The 18005-nt window shown below is 46.9% G+C and overlaps 1 long non-coding RNA gene across 1 annotated transcript; it reads right to left on the bottom strand.

Annotated features, from left to right (window-relative positions):
- Positions 1-6285: 6285 nt before the first annotated feature.
- LOC144687083 (uncharacterized) lies at positions 6286-17246 on the bottom strand. The gene is made up of 2 exons (XR_013578055.1): positions 17152-17246; positions 6286-8992 (listed from the first exon to the last, which is right to left on the bottom strand). It is a non-coding gene; the product is annotated as an uncharacterized LOC144687083 (long non-coding RNA).
- Positions 17247-18005: the final 759 nt, after the last annotated feature.

The following is an 18005-nucleotide window of genomic DNA, read 5'->3' as shown; positions in this document are numbered from 1 at the left end:
CCCGGTCGCTCACATCTGACACTGACTGCAGGACTTGGTGCCAAGGGGACATGGAGGGTATCCACTGCCAGTGGCTGTGAAAGTGACAGCAGTGCTTAATTTCTATGCCACAAGCCGCCACCCACAAATACATCCATGAGGTCATGGATGCTATCTTCTCCAGGGCACACAACTTTGGTGCATTGCGCCCAGGACCAGGACAGCCAAGATGGAAGGGCCATTGGATTCTCCCAGGAGATGGGATTCCCACAGGTGCAGGATACAATCAACTGCACTCATGTGGCGCTCAGGTCTCCATCGCTATACACAGTGGACTACATCAACCACAAGGGATTCCACTCACTGAATGTGCAGATGGTCTGCGACCACCAGAAATGCATCCTGCAGGTGTGCGCACAGTTTCCAGGGATTGTGCACGACGCCTACATCCTCAGTCGGTCACAGATCCCTGGAGCCTTCCAGGGTCCACAGAAGCTGCAGGGTTGGCTCCTCGGAGACAAGGTCTACCTGCAGAGGCCGTGGCTGATGACACCCATGTGGCAGCCTCAGACTGCAGCAGAGTGATGCTATAATGAGGCTCATGCTGCAGCTCACAACTTAGTGGAGCAGACCATTGGGATGCTGAAGATGAGGCTTCGATGCCTGGACCGGTCTGGTGGAGCCCTGCAAAACAGTCCACAGAGGGTGTCACGCATTGTCATCATCTGCTGTGCCCTTTACAACCTGGCACTGCCACAGGGAATGGAGCTGGCTGAGGAGGAGATGGAGGAGCTGCACCTCTCCTCTGATGAGGAGGACGCCAGCGGGCACAAGGCTGAGGAGGTCCTCAGAGGCGATGATGATGGGGATGAGGCCCTCGCACTGGCCAGACGAGGCAGACACTCAGGAGGCCCTCATAGCTGCTAGATTTGTAAAGGATGTTGACGACATGCAGTGAGGTGACCCCCATGGATCCTCACATCGCATTTGTGAACTTTGACTCCAGTCTCGCTTATGGCAGCGTGAATACCCTCTGTGAGAACGCTTCTGTCATGGAAATGCAGTGGAGGCCCTAATAGTCACTCAATTGCAGGAGGATGATGATGACATGCAGTGAGGACACTCTGTAAATCTTTACATAGCCTCTGAGAATGTCTGACTCCTGTCTGGCCGAGGGCAGCTCGCTTGCGTGATCAAGATTATTTCGTTGAGATGCAGCCATGAAACTTTAGAAGTTCTGATGCTTTGTCCACCTTCAGCACCTGAGCCCTTCAGGAGCTGGAGCACAGCATCAGTGGACACAGATGCTGAAGAGATGGGGGACAGCTCCACCTTAAAGGTGCTGAGAGCACACTGAGAGAATGAGGGAATTGTGTGACGCCTGCCCAATACATTCTGGCAGCAATGACCAGCACCATCGAGGTGCAGGCATTAGTAATGTGTCCAGGGGGTGTGAGGCTGGACCATCACTTTGGTCTGAAGACTGCACAGAGCACAGGGAAGACCAAGGTCTCCATGGCAGCCACCACCATACCAGTGTTGACCTCGGTGCGTTGGCATGCCGGCACTATCAACTCAGCCTGAAGACGGACAGACTTCTCCATCGTGCCTAGCAATCCGAGGAGTGCAGCAGACATCCCTTCCTAATGTTCCCGAGCTTGCCTTTGCAGCTCCGGCAAAAGTGACATGACCGAGTCCAGAGTCTGACTCGGACTCAGCAAATTTCTGGCCTCCAGCAGTCCTCCGAGTGCTGGGGACCAGGGAAGACCCTGCCTCCGCCTGCTGTGGATCAGACAGTGCGATGTGCTCACCAGATTGTGATCCTGAGGCTACTCTAAAGCTAGGTCCCACCGAGGTGTGTGTCTGCACTGGTGGAGGGTGTGGGTGAGCGCTATGACGGGACTTCAGGGAGGGGGCCTCCAGATTCCTCACCAGAGGTTCTTCAAGGCTTGATTGGAGTTCCTGGGTCATGGACTCTGTCGGCTGTTTGGCAGATGTGCCTGCGAAAGCAAGAGGAGATAATTAGTGCATGACAGTGGCGTGTGAAAAAGGACACATCACTAACAGTATGGTTGTCTGATGGATGTTGCACTGCTGGAGCACCGACCTCACCACAGGACCGATCCAGATAGTGGCTGGCCAGCTGGGTGGGATTGTTTTCAAAGTCCGTGAGGACCTTGATTTCGGACATTCTGCCAGCGGTCTGCGACCTCTCCCTCTTGTTGTGTGCCAGCTTGTCCTACGTGGATAAGATGGAGGAAGAGTAAGCAAGACACCTGCCAGGCCAGATGATAGTTATGCCGGGCCTGTGTGGGTGATGAGTGGTCCCATGAACGGGATGAGGACAATGATGGTGTGTGTGAGAGAGTGAATGGTGATGTCCCTTGAACTGGCAGTGGGTGAGATCCATGTGGATGTGTGATGGGTTTGTGAGTGTGTGAGTTCAGACTGATGAAAAGACTGACTTGCCCTGGCAGAACAGAGAAGATCATTCATCCTCTTGCAGCACTGGGTGGCTGTCCTCTTCTGAAGGGTGTTGGCGCTGACCACCACTGCCACCGCCTCCCAAGCTGGATTGGTCACATTGCTGCCCATCCTACAGCCAGAGCGGGGGTACAGGACATCCCGGTGGGCCTCCAAAGCATCCAGCTGTCCTTCGAGGGGCCTGTCATTGAAGCGGGGGGCTATGGTCTTTTTTCCTTTGCTGGCCATGTCTTCCATGCAGCAGTGGAAGCTGGAAGCAATGAGCGGTGTACTTGCAGCTGGACTTTAAACATGGCGCCCGGCATGATGCACCAGCGGGTGAATGAGAGCCTGCCCGACATGGAAACGGTGTATTTACGGATGACACAATGATTGGCCGGGCGGTTAACAGTGAGGTTGAGTGTCTTGGGCTACAGGAAGATATAGATGGGGTGGTCAAATGGGCAGATAAGTGGCAGATGGAATTTAACCCTGAAAGGTGTGAGGTGATATACTTTGGAATGAGTAATTTGACAAGGAAGTATTCAATGAATGGCATGGCACTAGGAAGCTCTGAGGAACAAAGGGACCTTGGCGTGTGTGTCCATAGATCTCTGAAGGCAGAGGGGCATGTTAGTGGGGTGGTGAAAAAGGCATATGGCACACTTGCCTTTATCAATTGAGGCATAGTTTACAAAAGTAGAGAGGTCATGTTGGAGTTGTATAGAACCTTGGTGAGGCCACAGCTGGAGTACTGTGTGCAGTTCTGGTCGCCACGTTATAGGAAGGATGTGATTGCACTGGAGGGGGTGCAGAGGAGATTCACCAGGATGTTGCCTGGGATGAAACATTTAAGTTATGAAGAGAGGTTGTATAGGCTTGGGTTGTTTTCGTTGGAGCAGAGAAGGCTGAGGGGCAACCTGATTGAGGTATACAAAATTATGAGGGGCATGGACAGGGCGGATAGGGAGCAGCTGTTCCCCTTAGTTGAAGGGTCAGTCACGAAGGGGCATAAGTTCAAGGTGAGGGGCAGGAGGTTTAGGGGGAATGTGAGGAAAAACTTTTTTACCCAGAGGGTGGTGACGGTCTGGGATGCGCTGCCTGGGAGGGTGGTGGAGGCGGGTTGCCTCACATCCTTTAAAAAGTACCTGGATGAGCACTTGGCACGTCATAACATTCAAGGCTATGGGCCAAGTGCTGGTAAATGGGATTAGGTAGGTAGGCCAGGTGTTTCTCACGTGTTGCTGCAGACTCGATGGGCTGAAGGGCCTCTTCTGCACTGTGATTCTGTGATTCCGCCCTTCGAGTGGCTACTCTGTGAAAAACCAAACATCTGAGAGCATGTTGCATGTTACAGCATATATAGAATTACAGATATTCAAAAATATGTTAAAACTGGAATCTAATCACAGGTTTGACTTGTTTTATGTATAAAATTCTTTAACCCCTCTCCTCTGTCTCCCCCACCTTCTACTCCAACAACAAGCATAAGGAGTTCATGGGCTCTTTTGTCACAAAGATTGAGGCAATCTGATCAGCTGCCTCTGCTGCTTCCTTCCTTTCTACTAGCCTGCCTGGCCAAGCTTCCTTTAAAGCCCCCCCTGCCTTAGTCCTGAACTCTCACCTTCTTCTAGTTTCTCTCCTGTCTCCTTATGTGCTCTCTCCGAGCCCATCTTGTCCACAAAATCCACCTCTTCCCCTCCTGGTCTCAGCACCTACATCCAGTGTGTTTTCACCTCATGCCTACACAAGACCGATGTCCAGCTGATGCATTGAAGGATCTCTGGTTAACTCTGGGAATTGAGCCTCGTGTACAGCTGGTCTCGGCTCAGCACAGACTGGGGCCCAAAGCCTGGAGCCTCTTGTCTCTGCTACATGAATTGGAGCACTCACATAAACAAATTCATTCACAACTAAATCTTAGCTGAAAGGTTTGGTAAATTTGAGCAGACTAACGAGAACTTCAGTCACTCTTGATGGGATCATTGTACCATATATTGAAAAGTCTGGAAGTCATTTTGTCAACTGCAGTCAGTATATCAATGAGAAGATGATGATCTCTGTAAGTAATGTAGATTCCAGACTGTCTTCTGGAACATGTTCTTGAACCAACATTCTGTCTTCGATTTAGTAATGAGTAATGAATCTGAATTAGTCAACAATCTAACTGCAAGGGAACACCTAGCTAACAATGACCATAGCATGATGGAATTTAATATTGGGTTTGTGAGGGAGAAGGGTGGCTTATGAACCAAAGTTTTAAATTTAGGTAAAGTGAACTTTGACCAGATAATGCAGACATTGGCCACTGTAGACTGAGCAGAACTGTTGATGGGGAAAGATACAAACAAACCATGGGAGGTGTTCAGAAAGGTATTTGGCATCATATCATACCTGGACATTGCCCTAAAGAGTAAGAACTCCACTCGAGTAATCAAAGAACCTTGGTCAACAAGTGAAGTGAAAAACAGTATAAAGAAAAGAGCCTATACAAATGCAAGAGCAGTGTTAAATCTGAGGCACTGGGAGATAAAAAGGAAAGCAAAGGGGCACAAAGAAAATCATAAAAGCTGCAAAAATGAATACGAGAAAAATTTCCAAGTCTAAGAGCAACACTGAAACTTTTAAGAGTACATTAAGAAGGAGAAGTTGGATAAGAGTAAATGACAGGAGCAGGTGCTTTTGTAATTGAAGATCAGGAAATGTGAGATTTGCAAAATACTTCTATTGTGTCAGTTTTCACAGTAGAGGGAGAGAATAAAGTACCCGATATACAAGGTAAACTGAAAATAAATCAAGAGAAGGAACTTACAAAATCTAATACCAGTAAAAAAGGTAATGAAGAATATAATGAGACTAAAAACAGTGCAGTCCCCAGGACCTGATGGGTTCCACCTTAGGTTATTAAGAATAGGTGAGGAAATCAGAAATTATGATCTTCCAAAATGCTCTCATTTCAGGAATTGTCCCCTTTGGATTGGACAATTACAAATGTCACTACATGATTTATCATTGAACGGTTACAGCACAGAAAGAGGCAACTCCAACCCATTGTGCCTGTGCCAGCTCTCTGCAATAACACTTCACTTGTGCCTTTTGCCAGTACCCTGCAAATATTTCCTCTTCAGATAACTATGTAAGAACAGTGTGAGGGATAAACTAGGACTTGATAGTCCTATTAATCATGGGGAAGTTACTCAAATCTGTTATTGGGGACAGGGTAACTGAGCACTTGAACAAATATGAACTGATCAGAGAGAGATAGCATGAATTTACATTGAGCCTAGTTGGATTTTTTGTGGAGGTAACTAACATTGTAGATAAGGAGTGTTATTTATGTGGGCTTCCAAAAAGTTTTCAGACTGTTGGCTAAAGTTGAAGCTGAGAGTGCATGCAATGGAGGTAACCTATTGACAGGGATAGGGAGTTGATTAGGGGGTAGAAGACAGTAGGAATGTACTCCAGCTGACAGGATGTGACTCGTGCTGTCCCACAGGGATCTGGACTGGGGCTACAGCTTTTTTGCTATATTTCTCATTGATTAAGATGAAGGGAATGAGGACCAAGTATATCCAAGTTTGCTGACAGCACTAAGTTAGGTGGCACAGTAAGTAGTGTAGATGGGAGCAGAAAATTGCAAAGGAACATTGGTACATTAAGTGAGTGGGCAAAACTGGCAGATGGAGTTCAATGTGGGGAAGTGAGAGATAATCCACTTTGGACCTAAGAAAGAGATCAGAGTATTTTCTAAATGGTGAGAAAGTGGAGTGGGAAGGTTTAGAAGTCCATGTATAGACATCACTAAAAACTAATGGACAGGTGCAAAATAATGATTAAAACGACTAATGGAATAATAGCCTTTATTTCAGGAGGGCTGCAATACAAAGGGGTGGATGTTATGCTTCAGTTGTATCACACTCTGATTTAGTCCACACCTGGAGTTCCGTGTTCAGCTGTGGGCCCTGAACCTCAGGAAGGATAAATTGGCCTTGGAGAGAGTGCAGTGTAGATTCACCAGAACCTTACTGGGATTAAACTATGGAGATGGGCTGTATACACCAAGTTTGTATTCCCTTGAAGTTAGAAGGTTAATGGGCGATCTGATTGAGGTGTTTAAGATGATTAAAAGATTTGATAGAGCACATATTTCCTTTGGTGGGAGTGTCCAGAACAAGGGGGAAGAACCTTAAAATTAGAACCAGGCCATTCAGGACTGATGTCAGGGAGCATTTCTTCACATAAACCCTATTGGAAATCAGGAATTCTCTCACAAAGAGCAGTTTAGGCTGGGTGTCCATTGAAAATTTTAGTTTTGAGAATGTTATATTTTTGTTAGGCAAGGGTGTTAACAGCTATGGGAACAAGGCAATTAAGTGAAGCTGAGATACAGATCAACCATGAACAATGGAATAGTCTGAGGGCTGGAATGGCCCACTCCTGTTACTTTGTCACTGACCGTTGGGCCTCTCCTGTATTCAATAGCATTGACATTAACTTTGGGTCAGCGTGTGGCTCTCACTGGGTCCAGACGCTGGGCCCTCCTCTCTTGCAGGTAGCTGGGCCAATGGGGGAGCTGCATGAATCCCATCAGCTCTACAAGCGCACTAGACGTCATCGAACCATCTTCACTGAGGAGCAGCTAGCAGCCCTGGAGGAGTTCTTCCAACGCAATCAGTATCCAGATGTGGTGAGCCGGGAGCAGCTGGCCAAACAAGTGCAACTGCGGGAGGAGAGAGTGGAGGTAGGGGTCGGGAGGAATCACTGACCCCCTCCCTCCTGACCCTTCCCTCCTGCATGCTCCCTCCTGACCTCTTCCCTGAACCCTCGTTCTTCCAACTTCACTCATGAAATCTTCCTCCTGACCCCTCATTTCTCCACCATTAGTCCAGCCCCCGGATCTGTCCTCTGATCCCTTACTCCTGATCCCTTGCTCAAGAAAGAATGAAAGATTTGCATTTTTATGTGTCTTTTATATTCTTAAGTCATCTGAAAGTATTTTTTACAAAAAATACTTCATTGGCTGAAGTGTCATCACTGTTGCAATGTATGAAATGGAGCAGTTTATTTGTGGACAGTAAGCTCCCATCAACAGCAATGTGATAATGTTAATTGAGGGGTTAATATTGGCCAGGACTCCTGCTCTTCTTCGAAATAATGCCATGGGATTTTTTATACTCACTCGAAAGGTCAGACAGAGCCTTAGCTTAATGGTTTATCTGAATGACAGCACCTCTGAAATACAGCACTCTCTCAGCAGGCACTGGGGTGTCAGCCTAAATTATACGCTCAAGACTCTGAAGTGGGTTTTGGACCAATGACTTCTGACCCAGAGATGAGTGATAACCACTGAATATATATCTAACGCATAGCCAGAAATCAAATTTAAATTGTGATAGTACAAAAGACCACAGGTTCAAGGTGGTAAAAGATAGTTTCAGGACTGATATTAGGAATTTCTAATTCACATAGAACACTATCTGCTCATATAATAAACAGAAAATGCTAGAAATACTCAGCCGATCTGGTAACATCAGTGGAGAGAGAAGCAGAGTTAACATTTCAGATCATGGCCATTCATTAGAACTCCACTATCTGCTTACTCTGATTAATCCGATTACATTTACCTATCTGATTTTTTTCATGGGATGTGGGCATCACCCGGGTCAGCATTCATTGTCCATCCCTAATTGCCCTTGAGAATGCCCTTGCCTTTGACCAACAAGTACGATGTGTTTGCTACCTGATTAGGTGAGAACAATGAGCAACCTGAGCATGACACCATGGTAAAGGATGTCATTTTCTTGGGAGGAGCGAAGAGGAATGTGGTAGTGATAGTGGACAGTACAGTCAGGGGGATAGATCCTGTTCTCTGCAGCCAGGACTGAGGGTTCAGAAGGTTGTTTCTCCTGCCTGGTGCCAGGGTTAAGGACATATCTTCGTGGCTAGAGATGAACATGATGTAAAAGGGAGAGGACCCAGCTTTCATGTTCCCTGTAGGAAAACAACATAGGTAGAAGCAGGAATAATGTTCTGTTGGGAGAGTTTATGGAGTTAAAGTCCAATTTAAAATGCAGAGCGTCAAGGATAATCATCTCTGGATTGTTACCTGAACCATGTGCCAACTGGCATAGGGTTAAGCAGATTAGAGAATTAAACGTGTGGCTCATAAAGTGGTGAGGGAAGAAGGGTTTTGATTCATGGGGCACCCGGCATCATTAGGTGTGCTTTCTACCTGATCACTGCCCATCAGATGTCCCGCAGCTGTCTGGCTGTGACAGGGAGTTGAAGTTATGATATGGTCCTTGAGGCAGAGCTCAGCTGTGACAGGATAGGTTTGCTTATCTCAACAGCACATGCGCAGGGTAACATTTGCCTCCAGGGTCAGGTGTCTGAGCTGCTCCTCAAGCCGGTTGCCTCTTGATAGTGAATTGCTGGGTGTTGTTGCCGTCTAGCTCCTATTAGTAATGCAGCAAGTCTCATTCTGTTGCCTATTGACAGGTTTGGTTCAAAAACCGAAGAGCAAAATGGAGACGACAGAATCGAACCTCACCTGAAGAAGAAAATAACATGGGGCAGACTTAAACCAGAGACACAAACCGGCCTTCATCACAGAAACTCCTGTGCCACCTGATCATACTGACCACCAGCCCCTGTACACACCTCCCCAGCTCCCAACCCTCTCGTCCTCGCATTGGTGAATAAATGTGATTGTCTCCATGTATTTTTGTTAAGGTTCTCCCTTGCCTCTTGCTCAGTTTTAGCTCTGCAGCACAGGCAGGATCCTTCACACCCCACCCAACTAACCCTCTTGCGTGAGCCTTGAAATGATGGTATAGGAACAATGAATAAATGTCGAGGTCTTGTGGTGCAGTGGGTATCGTCCCTGCCTCTGTGTCAGAATCTTCAGGTTCGAGTCTCACTCCAGGACTTGATGGCCAAGGAAGGAGTGTTCATAATGCGGCCAGACCAGTTGAGTATCAACCTGCAAATTCTTTCAACACACACCAGGGACAGGCAGTTAGAGTGGGAGAGATTCTTGGTCAGCCATGTGATGGAAAGAGATTGGAACTGCTACCATTACTATCCATAGCTCCACAACATGCATGTAATTGCATATGCTGTCACAGTATTCCAAGGTGAGGGGCCCTGGTAAATGGGGGTAGTGGTCAGCTTGACAGCCAGTGTGGATCAGATTGGTACCAACATGGGCTCCCATTCTGGCTGGGGTTGGTTTGAGAATTGCCTCCTTGTCCTACCCCTGGTGGAGATCAACTGCAAATTGTCATGTGTTCACCAGTTTCCATGTTACTCTATCTGCTTGTTATCATGTTCAGATGTGAGCATCGCTGGCTAGGCTAGCATTTATTGCCCATTCCTAAATTCCCTTGAAAGGTGGTGATGAGCTGCTTTCTTGAACCGCTGCAGTCCATGTGGTGTAGATACACCTACAGTGCTGTTAGGGAGGGAGTTCCAGGATTTTGACCCAGCGACAGTGAAGGAACAGTGATATATTTCCAAGTCAGAATGGCGAGTGACTTGGAGGGGAACTTCCAGGTGGTGGTGTTCCCATGTGTCTGCTGCCCTTGTCCTTCTAGGTATTAGAGGTCGTGGGTTTGGAAGGTGCTGTTGAAGGAGCCTTGGTGAGTTGCTGCAGTGCATCTTGTAGATGGTACACACTGCTGCTACTGTACGTTCATGGTGGAGGAAGTGAATGTTTAAGGTGGTAGATAGGATGCTAATCAAGTGAGCTGCATTGTCCTGGAGCTCTGGTCTATTACATTACTCAGGTACTCAATATACTAGTGCTGAGGAATAAGATAAAGAACCAGGATACAGGAGTACAGACACCCAGTAGAAAGCAGAAACTACAGAGCACCCTTCTTAAAATGATGAAAGTAAATGCTCTGAAGAAGGGTCATAATGGACTCGAGGCGTTAACTCTGTTTCTTCCTCCAAAGATGTTGCCAGACCTGCTGAGTTTTCCCAGCATTTTATGTTTTTATTTCTTATTAAAATGATGCTTCACTGAAAAGCAGAATTTCAAGCACCTTCATCATGCCTGTCATTGAGTTCAGTACAGTTTCATCTCTCCTCCTCCTGCGAACAACACTGCCCCTTTGAAATGAACAACAATCTCCCTCTGTTGCCCCTTTTTCTGTTAACTGAACCTTCCCACCAAAGTCTCCCATTGAAACTCATTGCTCTGAAATACTAATTCTGCTATTGTTGCCTACCCCTGGGACTTAAATTCTCCTTTAGAGGTATTTTCAGCCAGTGCTGCCTTTATCTCTATTATCTCCTCACAGATATTATTACCAACATGTCTGGTACTTTCATTGATAGCTTTCATCCTAATATCAGTTTTCATTTTAAGTTTAACTAATTTATATACTCTTCTTACTCTTAAGTAATATTCTGGGTTCACCTGCTTTTCAAGAATGTTTCCAGGGTTGAGGGACTTCATTTACGTTGTTGGATTGGAGAAGCTGTGATTGTTCTCCTTAGAATTGAGAAGCTTGAGAGGAGATTTGATAGAGGTATTCAAAATCATGAGGGGTCTGGACACAGTAGACAGGGAGAAACTGTTCCCATTGGTGGAGATGTCAAGAGCCAGAGGGCACTGATCTAAGGCGATTGGCAAAAGAACCAATGGTGACAATGGAACAATCTGGCTAGGGACCAGTAACTTTTTGTTTAAAGTAGGCAAAAGTTTGAAATCCCAGTTACCCACTGGGAGATAAATCCACAAGATTCTACAGTTTTAAACAAGCAAAACAAACTTTACTATACAAAGTCAGAAAAGCAAAATAATTTACGATATCTATCTTATACTGTAACATTCAGAATTATCATAAGGTAATATGAATTAATAGGCTAACCATGGTCAAACACACTACATTGCACATTAGAAGGCAGATGTGACCAAGATGGATCCCATGGATTTCTCAGCAATCTGCCCAGACATCAGTGACCGCGGAGTCACAAAATCTGGGTAAAACTCTGCCTCCTTCAGGAGGGATTTCAACTCTTCACTTTCGAAGGCTTAGCCTCTGAATTCCCTTAACAACTGCTCCAACTCAGGCTGCCTCAATGACTGTTCACCTCCTGATGGTTCAATCTCTTCTCCTCAGACTGTTTTCCATGGGATTCACAAAGCTGCACTCCTGCCTCTAATTACCAGCACAATTCCAACTCTTTTGCAAACTGCTAGCTTCACCAAGCTAGCACTGCTCCACTCCTCCATCACCCCCTACTCCTCAACCCCCACTTATGGCACCTCCCCATGCCCACGCAGAAGATGCAACACCTGCCCCTTCACTTCCTCTCTCCTCACCGTCCAAGGGCCCAAACACTCCTTTCAAGTGAAGCAGCATTTCACTTGCATTTCCCCTAACTTAGTCTACTGCATTCGTTGCTCCCAATGCGGTCTCCTCTACATTGGAGAGACCAAACGCAAACTGGGCGACCGTTTTGCGGAACACCTGCGGTCTGTCCGCAAGAAAGACCCAAACCTCCCTGTCGCTTGCCATTTTAACACTCCACCCTGTTCTCTTGCCCACATGTCTGTCCTTGGCTTGCTGCATTGTTCCAGTGAAGCCCAACGCAAACTGGAGGAACAGCACCTCATCTTCCGACTAGGCACTTTACAGCCTTCTGGGCTGAATATTGAATTCAACAACTTTAGATCTTAAACCCCCCTCCCCCCATCCCCACCCCGTTTCTTTTCCCCCCCCCACCCGCCTTTTTTTTCAATAATTTATATAGATTCTTCTTTCCCCACCTATTTCCATTATTTTTAAATCTAAAACTAAAACCTTTAGTCTTTCCACCCCACCCCCACTAGAGCTGTACTTTGAATATCCTGTCTTGCATTCTTAATTAGCACTTTTCTCAGACAAAGACCACCACCTTCAACACCTCTTTGACCCTTTTGTCTCTGACATCTTTTGATTATCTGCTCACACCACACCCTCAATGTGTCTCTTCCCCCCCACCCACCTTAAACCAATTTATATTTCTCCCTTGTTGAAACTATGCTTCAGTTCTGCTGAAGGGCCATGAGGGCTCGAAACGTTGACTGATTTCTTCTCCGCCGATGCTGCCAGACTTGCTGAGTTTTTCCAGGTAATTCTGTTTTTATTTTGTTTTGGATTTCCAGCATCCGCAGTAGCTTTTAGCTTTTTGTTTTTATCTTTGTGTTTGATTGACTGCCACCTCTCTTCAAAAAAATGCCCTCTTGGAAGAAGTATGGTTCTGTCCTCCGACAGGATTTCCGACTGTCTCTTCTGCCCTGCTCACCTTCATTGCTTTCCATTTCTCTCCTGGTGTTTGACAAGGTGTTTACTAAAACCCGCTTTCACAGCCATATCTCCTTTCTCAGTGACTGTCTCCGTCTCCGACTCACCCCACGTGGATTTCAACTGAAATTCCATCCCTCTTGTTTCGAACCCACCCAGGATTACAGGTATCTCCGGGACATAAAACGTTTCTCGGACTGCTGTTCCCGTCGCATTCTGAGATCCACACTCAGTGCCATGCGCCGCCATATGAACACACTCGACCTCTCCCTCCAGCAGCACCGCCGCACCCTTTTTCAAAGCTGCGCGTGCCCCCAGTTTCATTTTATTCTTCGCCTCATCCGTCGCCTCAACAAGAAACTTTTTCTCTTTCTCTCAAGTGCTAAGGAACGCAAGCTCCAACAACTCATCGACTCCAACACCCATCGGGGACCCTCCACCCCTGCTTGTCCCTCCGTCCTCACCCCATCTTCCAATCCCAGCCCCAGCCGCGTATTCACTATACCCCCTGACCTTCCCCTCTCCGATGCTGAACGTTCAGTGCTCAGCAAAGGACTTAGTTTCATACCCTTACGCCCTCATCTCAATGAATTTCGGGCTCGGCATGATGCTGAACTCTTCTTCCGCCGTCTTCGTCTCCGTGCTCACTTCTTTGGGCAGGAGTCCTCTCCCCGTTCAACGGATCCTTTTACCCACCTCCAATATTCTCCCTCCACTTGGACCCCTCCCTCTGGATTCTTACCTTCTCTTGATCTTTTCATTGAGAACTGTCGGCGTGACATTAGCCGTCTCAATTTCTCTGCTCCTCTCACCCATTCTAATCTGTCTCTCTCTGAACTCACTGCACTCCGTTCTCTCAGGTCCAACCCCAACATTGTCATCAAACCCGCTGACAAGGGTGGTACTGTTGTTGTCTGGCGCATTGACCTCTACCTCGCGGAGGCTGAGCGTCAACTCGCAGACGTTTCCTCCTACCTCTCCCTGGACCATGACCCCACCACAGAACATCAAGCCATTGTTTCCAGGACTGTCACTGACCTCATCTCCTCTGGAGATCTTCCTCCCACAGCTTCCAACTTGATAGTCGCCCAACCTCGGACGGCCCGCTTCTACCTCCTACCCAAAATCCACAAACAGAACTGTCCTGGCAGACCGATCGTGTCAGCCTGTTCCTGCCCCACGGAACTCATTTCTCGTTATCTTGACTCCCTTCTCTCTCCCCTTGTCCAGTCCCTTCCCACCTACATCCGTGATTCCTCTGACACCTTACGTCACATCAACAATTTCCAGTTCCCTGGCCCCAACCGCTTCCTCTTCACCATGGATGTCCAATCCCTCTACACCTCCATCCCCCACCAGGATGGTCTGAGGGCCCTTAGCTTCTTCCTTGAACAGAGGCCCCAACAATCCCCATCCACCACTACTCTCCTCCGTTTGGCTGAACTTGTTCTCACACTGAACAATTTCTCCTTTAACTCCTCTCACTTCCTTCAAATAAAAGGTGTGGCTATGGGTACCCGCATGGGCCCCAGCTATGCCTGTCTCTTTATGGGGTATGTGGAACATTCCTTGTTCCAGTCCTACTCCGGCCCCCTCCCACAACTCTTTCTCCGGTACATCGATGATTACTTCGGTGCTGCTTCATGCTCTCGTCGGGACCTGGAAAAATTTATTAATTTTGCTTCCAATCTCCACCCCTCCATCATCTTCACATGGTCCATCTCTGACACTTCTCTTCCCTTCCTTGACCTCTCTGTCTCAATTTCTGATGATAGACTGTCCACCAATATCCATTACAAGCCTACCGACTCCCACAGCTACCTCGACTACAGCTCCTCACACCCCGCTTCCTGTAAAGACTCCATCCCATTCTCTCAGTTCCTTCGCCTCCGTCGCATCTGTTCTGATGACGCTACCTTCAAAAACAGCTCCTCTGACATGTCCTCCTTCTTCCTTAACCGAGGTTTTCCATCCACGGTCGTTGACAGGGCCCTCAACCGTGTCCGGCCCATATCCCGCGCATCCTCCCTCACGCCTTCTCCTCCTTCCCAGAAACATGATAGGGTCCCCCTTGTCCTCACTTATCACCCCACCAGCCTCCGCATTCAAAGGATCATCCTCCGCCATTTCCGCCAACTCCAGCATGATGCCACCACCAAACACATCTTCCCTTCACCCCCCTTGACGGCATTCCGTAGGGATCGTTCCCTCCGGGACACCCTGGTCCACTCCTCCATCACCCCCTACTCCTCAACCCCCACTTATGGCACCTCCCCATGCCCACGCAGAAGATGCAACACCTGCCCCTTCACTTCCTCTCTCCTCACCGTCCAAGGGCCCAAACACTCCTTTCAAGTGAAGCAGCATTTCACTTGCATTTCCCCTAACTTAGTCTACTGCATTCGTTGCTCCCAATGCGGTCTCCTCTACATTGGAGAGACCAAACGCAAACTGGGCGACCGTTTTGCGGAACACCTGCGGTCTGTCCGCAAGAAAGACCCAAACCTCCCTGTCGCTTGCCATTTTAACACTCCACCCTGTTCTCTTGCCCACATGTCTGTCCTTGGCTTGCTGCATTGTTCCAGTGAAGCCCAACGCAAACTGGAGGAACAGCACCTCATCTTCCGACTAGGCACTTTACAGCCTTCTGGGCTGAATATTGAATTCAACAACTTTAGATCTTAAACCCCCCTCCCCCCATCCCCACCCCGTTTCTTTTCCCCCCCCCACCCGCCTTTTTTTTCAATAATTTATATAGATTCTTCTTTCCCCACCTATTTCCATTATTTTTAAATCTAAAACTAAAACCTTTAGTCTTTCCACCCCACCCCCACTAGAGCTGTACTTTGAATATCCTGTCTTGCATTCTTAATTAGCACTTTTCTCAGACAAAGACCACCACCTTCAACACCTCTTTGACCCTTTTGTCTCTGACATCTTTTGATTATCTGCTCACACCACACCCTCAATGTGTCTCTTCCCCCCCACCCACCTTAAACCAATTTATATTTCTCCCTTGTTGAAACTATGCTTCAGTTCTGCTGAAGGGCCATGAGGGCTCGAAACGTTGACTGATTTCTTCTCCGCCGATGCTGCCAGACTTGCTGAGTTTTTCCAGGTAATTCTGTTTTTATTTTGTTTTGGATTTCCAGCATCCGCAGTAGCTTTTAGCTTTTTGTTTTTAGCACTGCTCCTGGATTTCTCAGAATTACAGTTTCCCAGCTGTGCTGAGCTATAAATGACTCCTAGGGCATCTCTGAGCCCTAACTGGCTCCAGCACAGAATTAGTGATCTTCCACCACCTTTTCAGCTCCCCTGGATTTCTCCTGAGCCATAACTGCACCAAACTGCTCCCAGGGCTTCTCTGAGCTGCAAACCACATTAAGTCCAAACTGCAATTAACAGCTACATTGAATGGCTCCCGGGGATTCTTCAAGCCATAAATATTTGGAGCATGCTAACAGCAGTACCCTTTTGGTACAGCCTTTTCCCCTGCTGCAGAACAATCCCTTTCCCAGCCAACACACAGATAAATTAAAACTAGAGAACCTTCTTAAGCTCCTTCTTAAGCAATAATGACAAATCCTTTTAGGGTTCACTGAATGTTTTTAAACTAATTTAGCTCTAATGATCAGAACAAAACATCTCCCTGCAGAGCACATCTTAATGAGCAGTGTAGACATCATGTCTCCAGCTTTCCAGCTAAGTAAGCCTACCTGCTGTTTCAAGATCTTACCTTTCTAGCTATTAACCCCTTAAGTCAACTCTATAAGTGTAATAGACCCCAACCTGCTTCAGTTGCATTTATCCATTTTCTACAGTTAAACTTTAATCTTCCCAGAACTAAACATTACCTCAAAATAAACTAGATATTTGTCACAACATGAGGAAAAACCTTGTTATGCAGTGAGTGGTTACAATCTGGCATGAGTGGCCTGAGAGCAAGGTGGAGGCAGATTCAAGCTTTCAAATGGAAATTGGATAATTATCAATAGATAAAACATTTGCAGGGCTATGGGAAATGATTGGGAGTGTGGGACTAGATAAATAACTCTTGCAGAGAGCTGGAAGACCTGTTGGCAGAATGGCCGCCTTCTTTGTTGAAACTATTCCATGATTCCAATATTGTCATAAGACAGATGCATCCACAGTAGAAAGATTGGTGAAGGCAATGTCAAGTAAATTTCTTCCTTGTGCAAGGCCAGTCTAGCAGATATGTCCTTCAGGACTTGATTACTGGTGAGGCAACTGAACCACTTTTGGTAATGGACACTGAAGTCTCCCACCCAGGGCACCTTCTGTGCCTTTTCTATAATCAGTGCTTCTTCCCAGCGGTGTTCAACATGGAAGAATACCGATTCATCAGTTGAGAGAAAGGTGGTAGGTGGTAATCAATAGGAGGTTTCCTTGCCCATGACGTGTTGCATGACACTCCATGGGGTATGGGGTCAATCTTGAGGACTTTTAGGACCACTCCTTCCTGACTGCATACCACTGTGTTGCTACTGTCGGTGGGACAGGACATACCAGGGATAGTGATGAAAAGGAGTCTGGGACATTGACAGAATGGTGAGTATGATTGTGTCAGGCTGTTATTGGCTAGCCTGTGGGACAGCCCTTTCAATTCCGGGAGAAGTCCCCAGTTATTGGCGAGGAGAATTTTGCAGGGCTGACTGGGATAGGTGTGCTGTTGTCATGTCAGCTGTTATCATCCAGCTGGTGAAGGACATAATTGGAGCCAATCTTTACACACTTTTACAAGCATTTATTTACACAGTTACAGATTACAAGCATGCACCTCCTAATGTTAATAACCATAGTTTAAGTCAGCGTCTATATAGAGACACAAATGAATCTCCATCACCTGCCTACAATTAAACACAATTACTATACAATTAACAGATAGGAGGAGGCAGTGGCATAGTGGTATTGTCACTGGACTAGTATTCCAAAGACCCAGGGTTCAAATCCTGCCATGATAAATGGTGAAATTTGAAACCAAAAGAAATTTGGAGTTAGAAGTCTAAAGATGACCATAAAACCATTGCTGATTGTTGTAAAAACCCACATGGTTCACTAATGCCCTTGAGGGAAAGAAATCTGCTGTCCCTACCTACATGTGGCTCCAGACCCACAGTAATGTGGTTGACTCTTAATGCCCTCTGAGCATGGGCAGTAAATGCTAGCCCAGCCAGTGTTGCCCACATCCATGAACAAATTTTTAAAAATATTCCCTCTTTAAATGGAAATTAAAACTTATATGTA

The sequence above is a fragment of the Cetorhinus maximus genome, chromosome 12 (assembly GCF_964194155.1).
Source record: "Cetorhinus maximus chromosome 12, sCetMax3.hap1.1, whole genome shotgun sequence".
Classification (NCBI taxonomy): domain Eukaryota; kingdom Metazoa; phylum Chordata; class Chondrichthyes; order Lamniformes; family Cetorhinidae; genus Cetorhinus; species Cetorhinus maximus.
The sequence above is the reverse complement of the archived record's forward strand: the minus strand, read 5'-3'. Positions and strand labels throughout refer to the sequence as shown.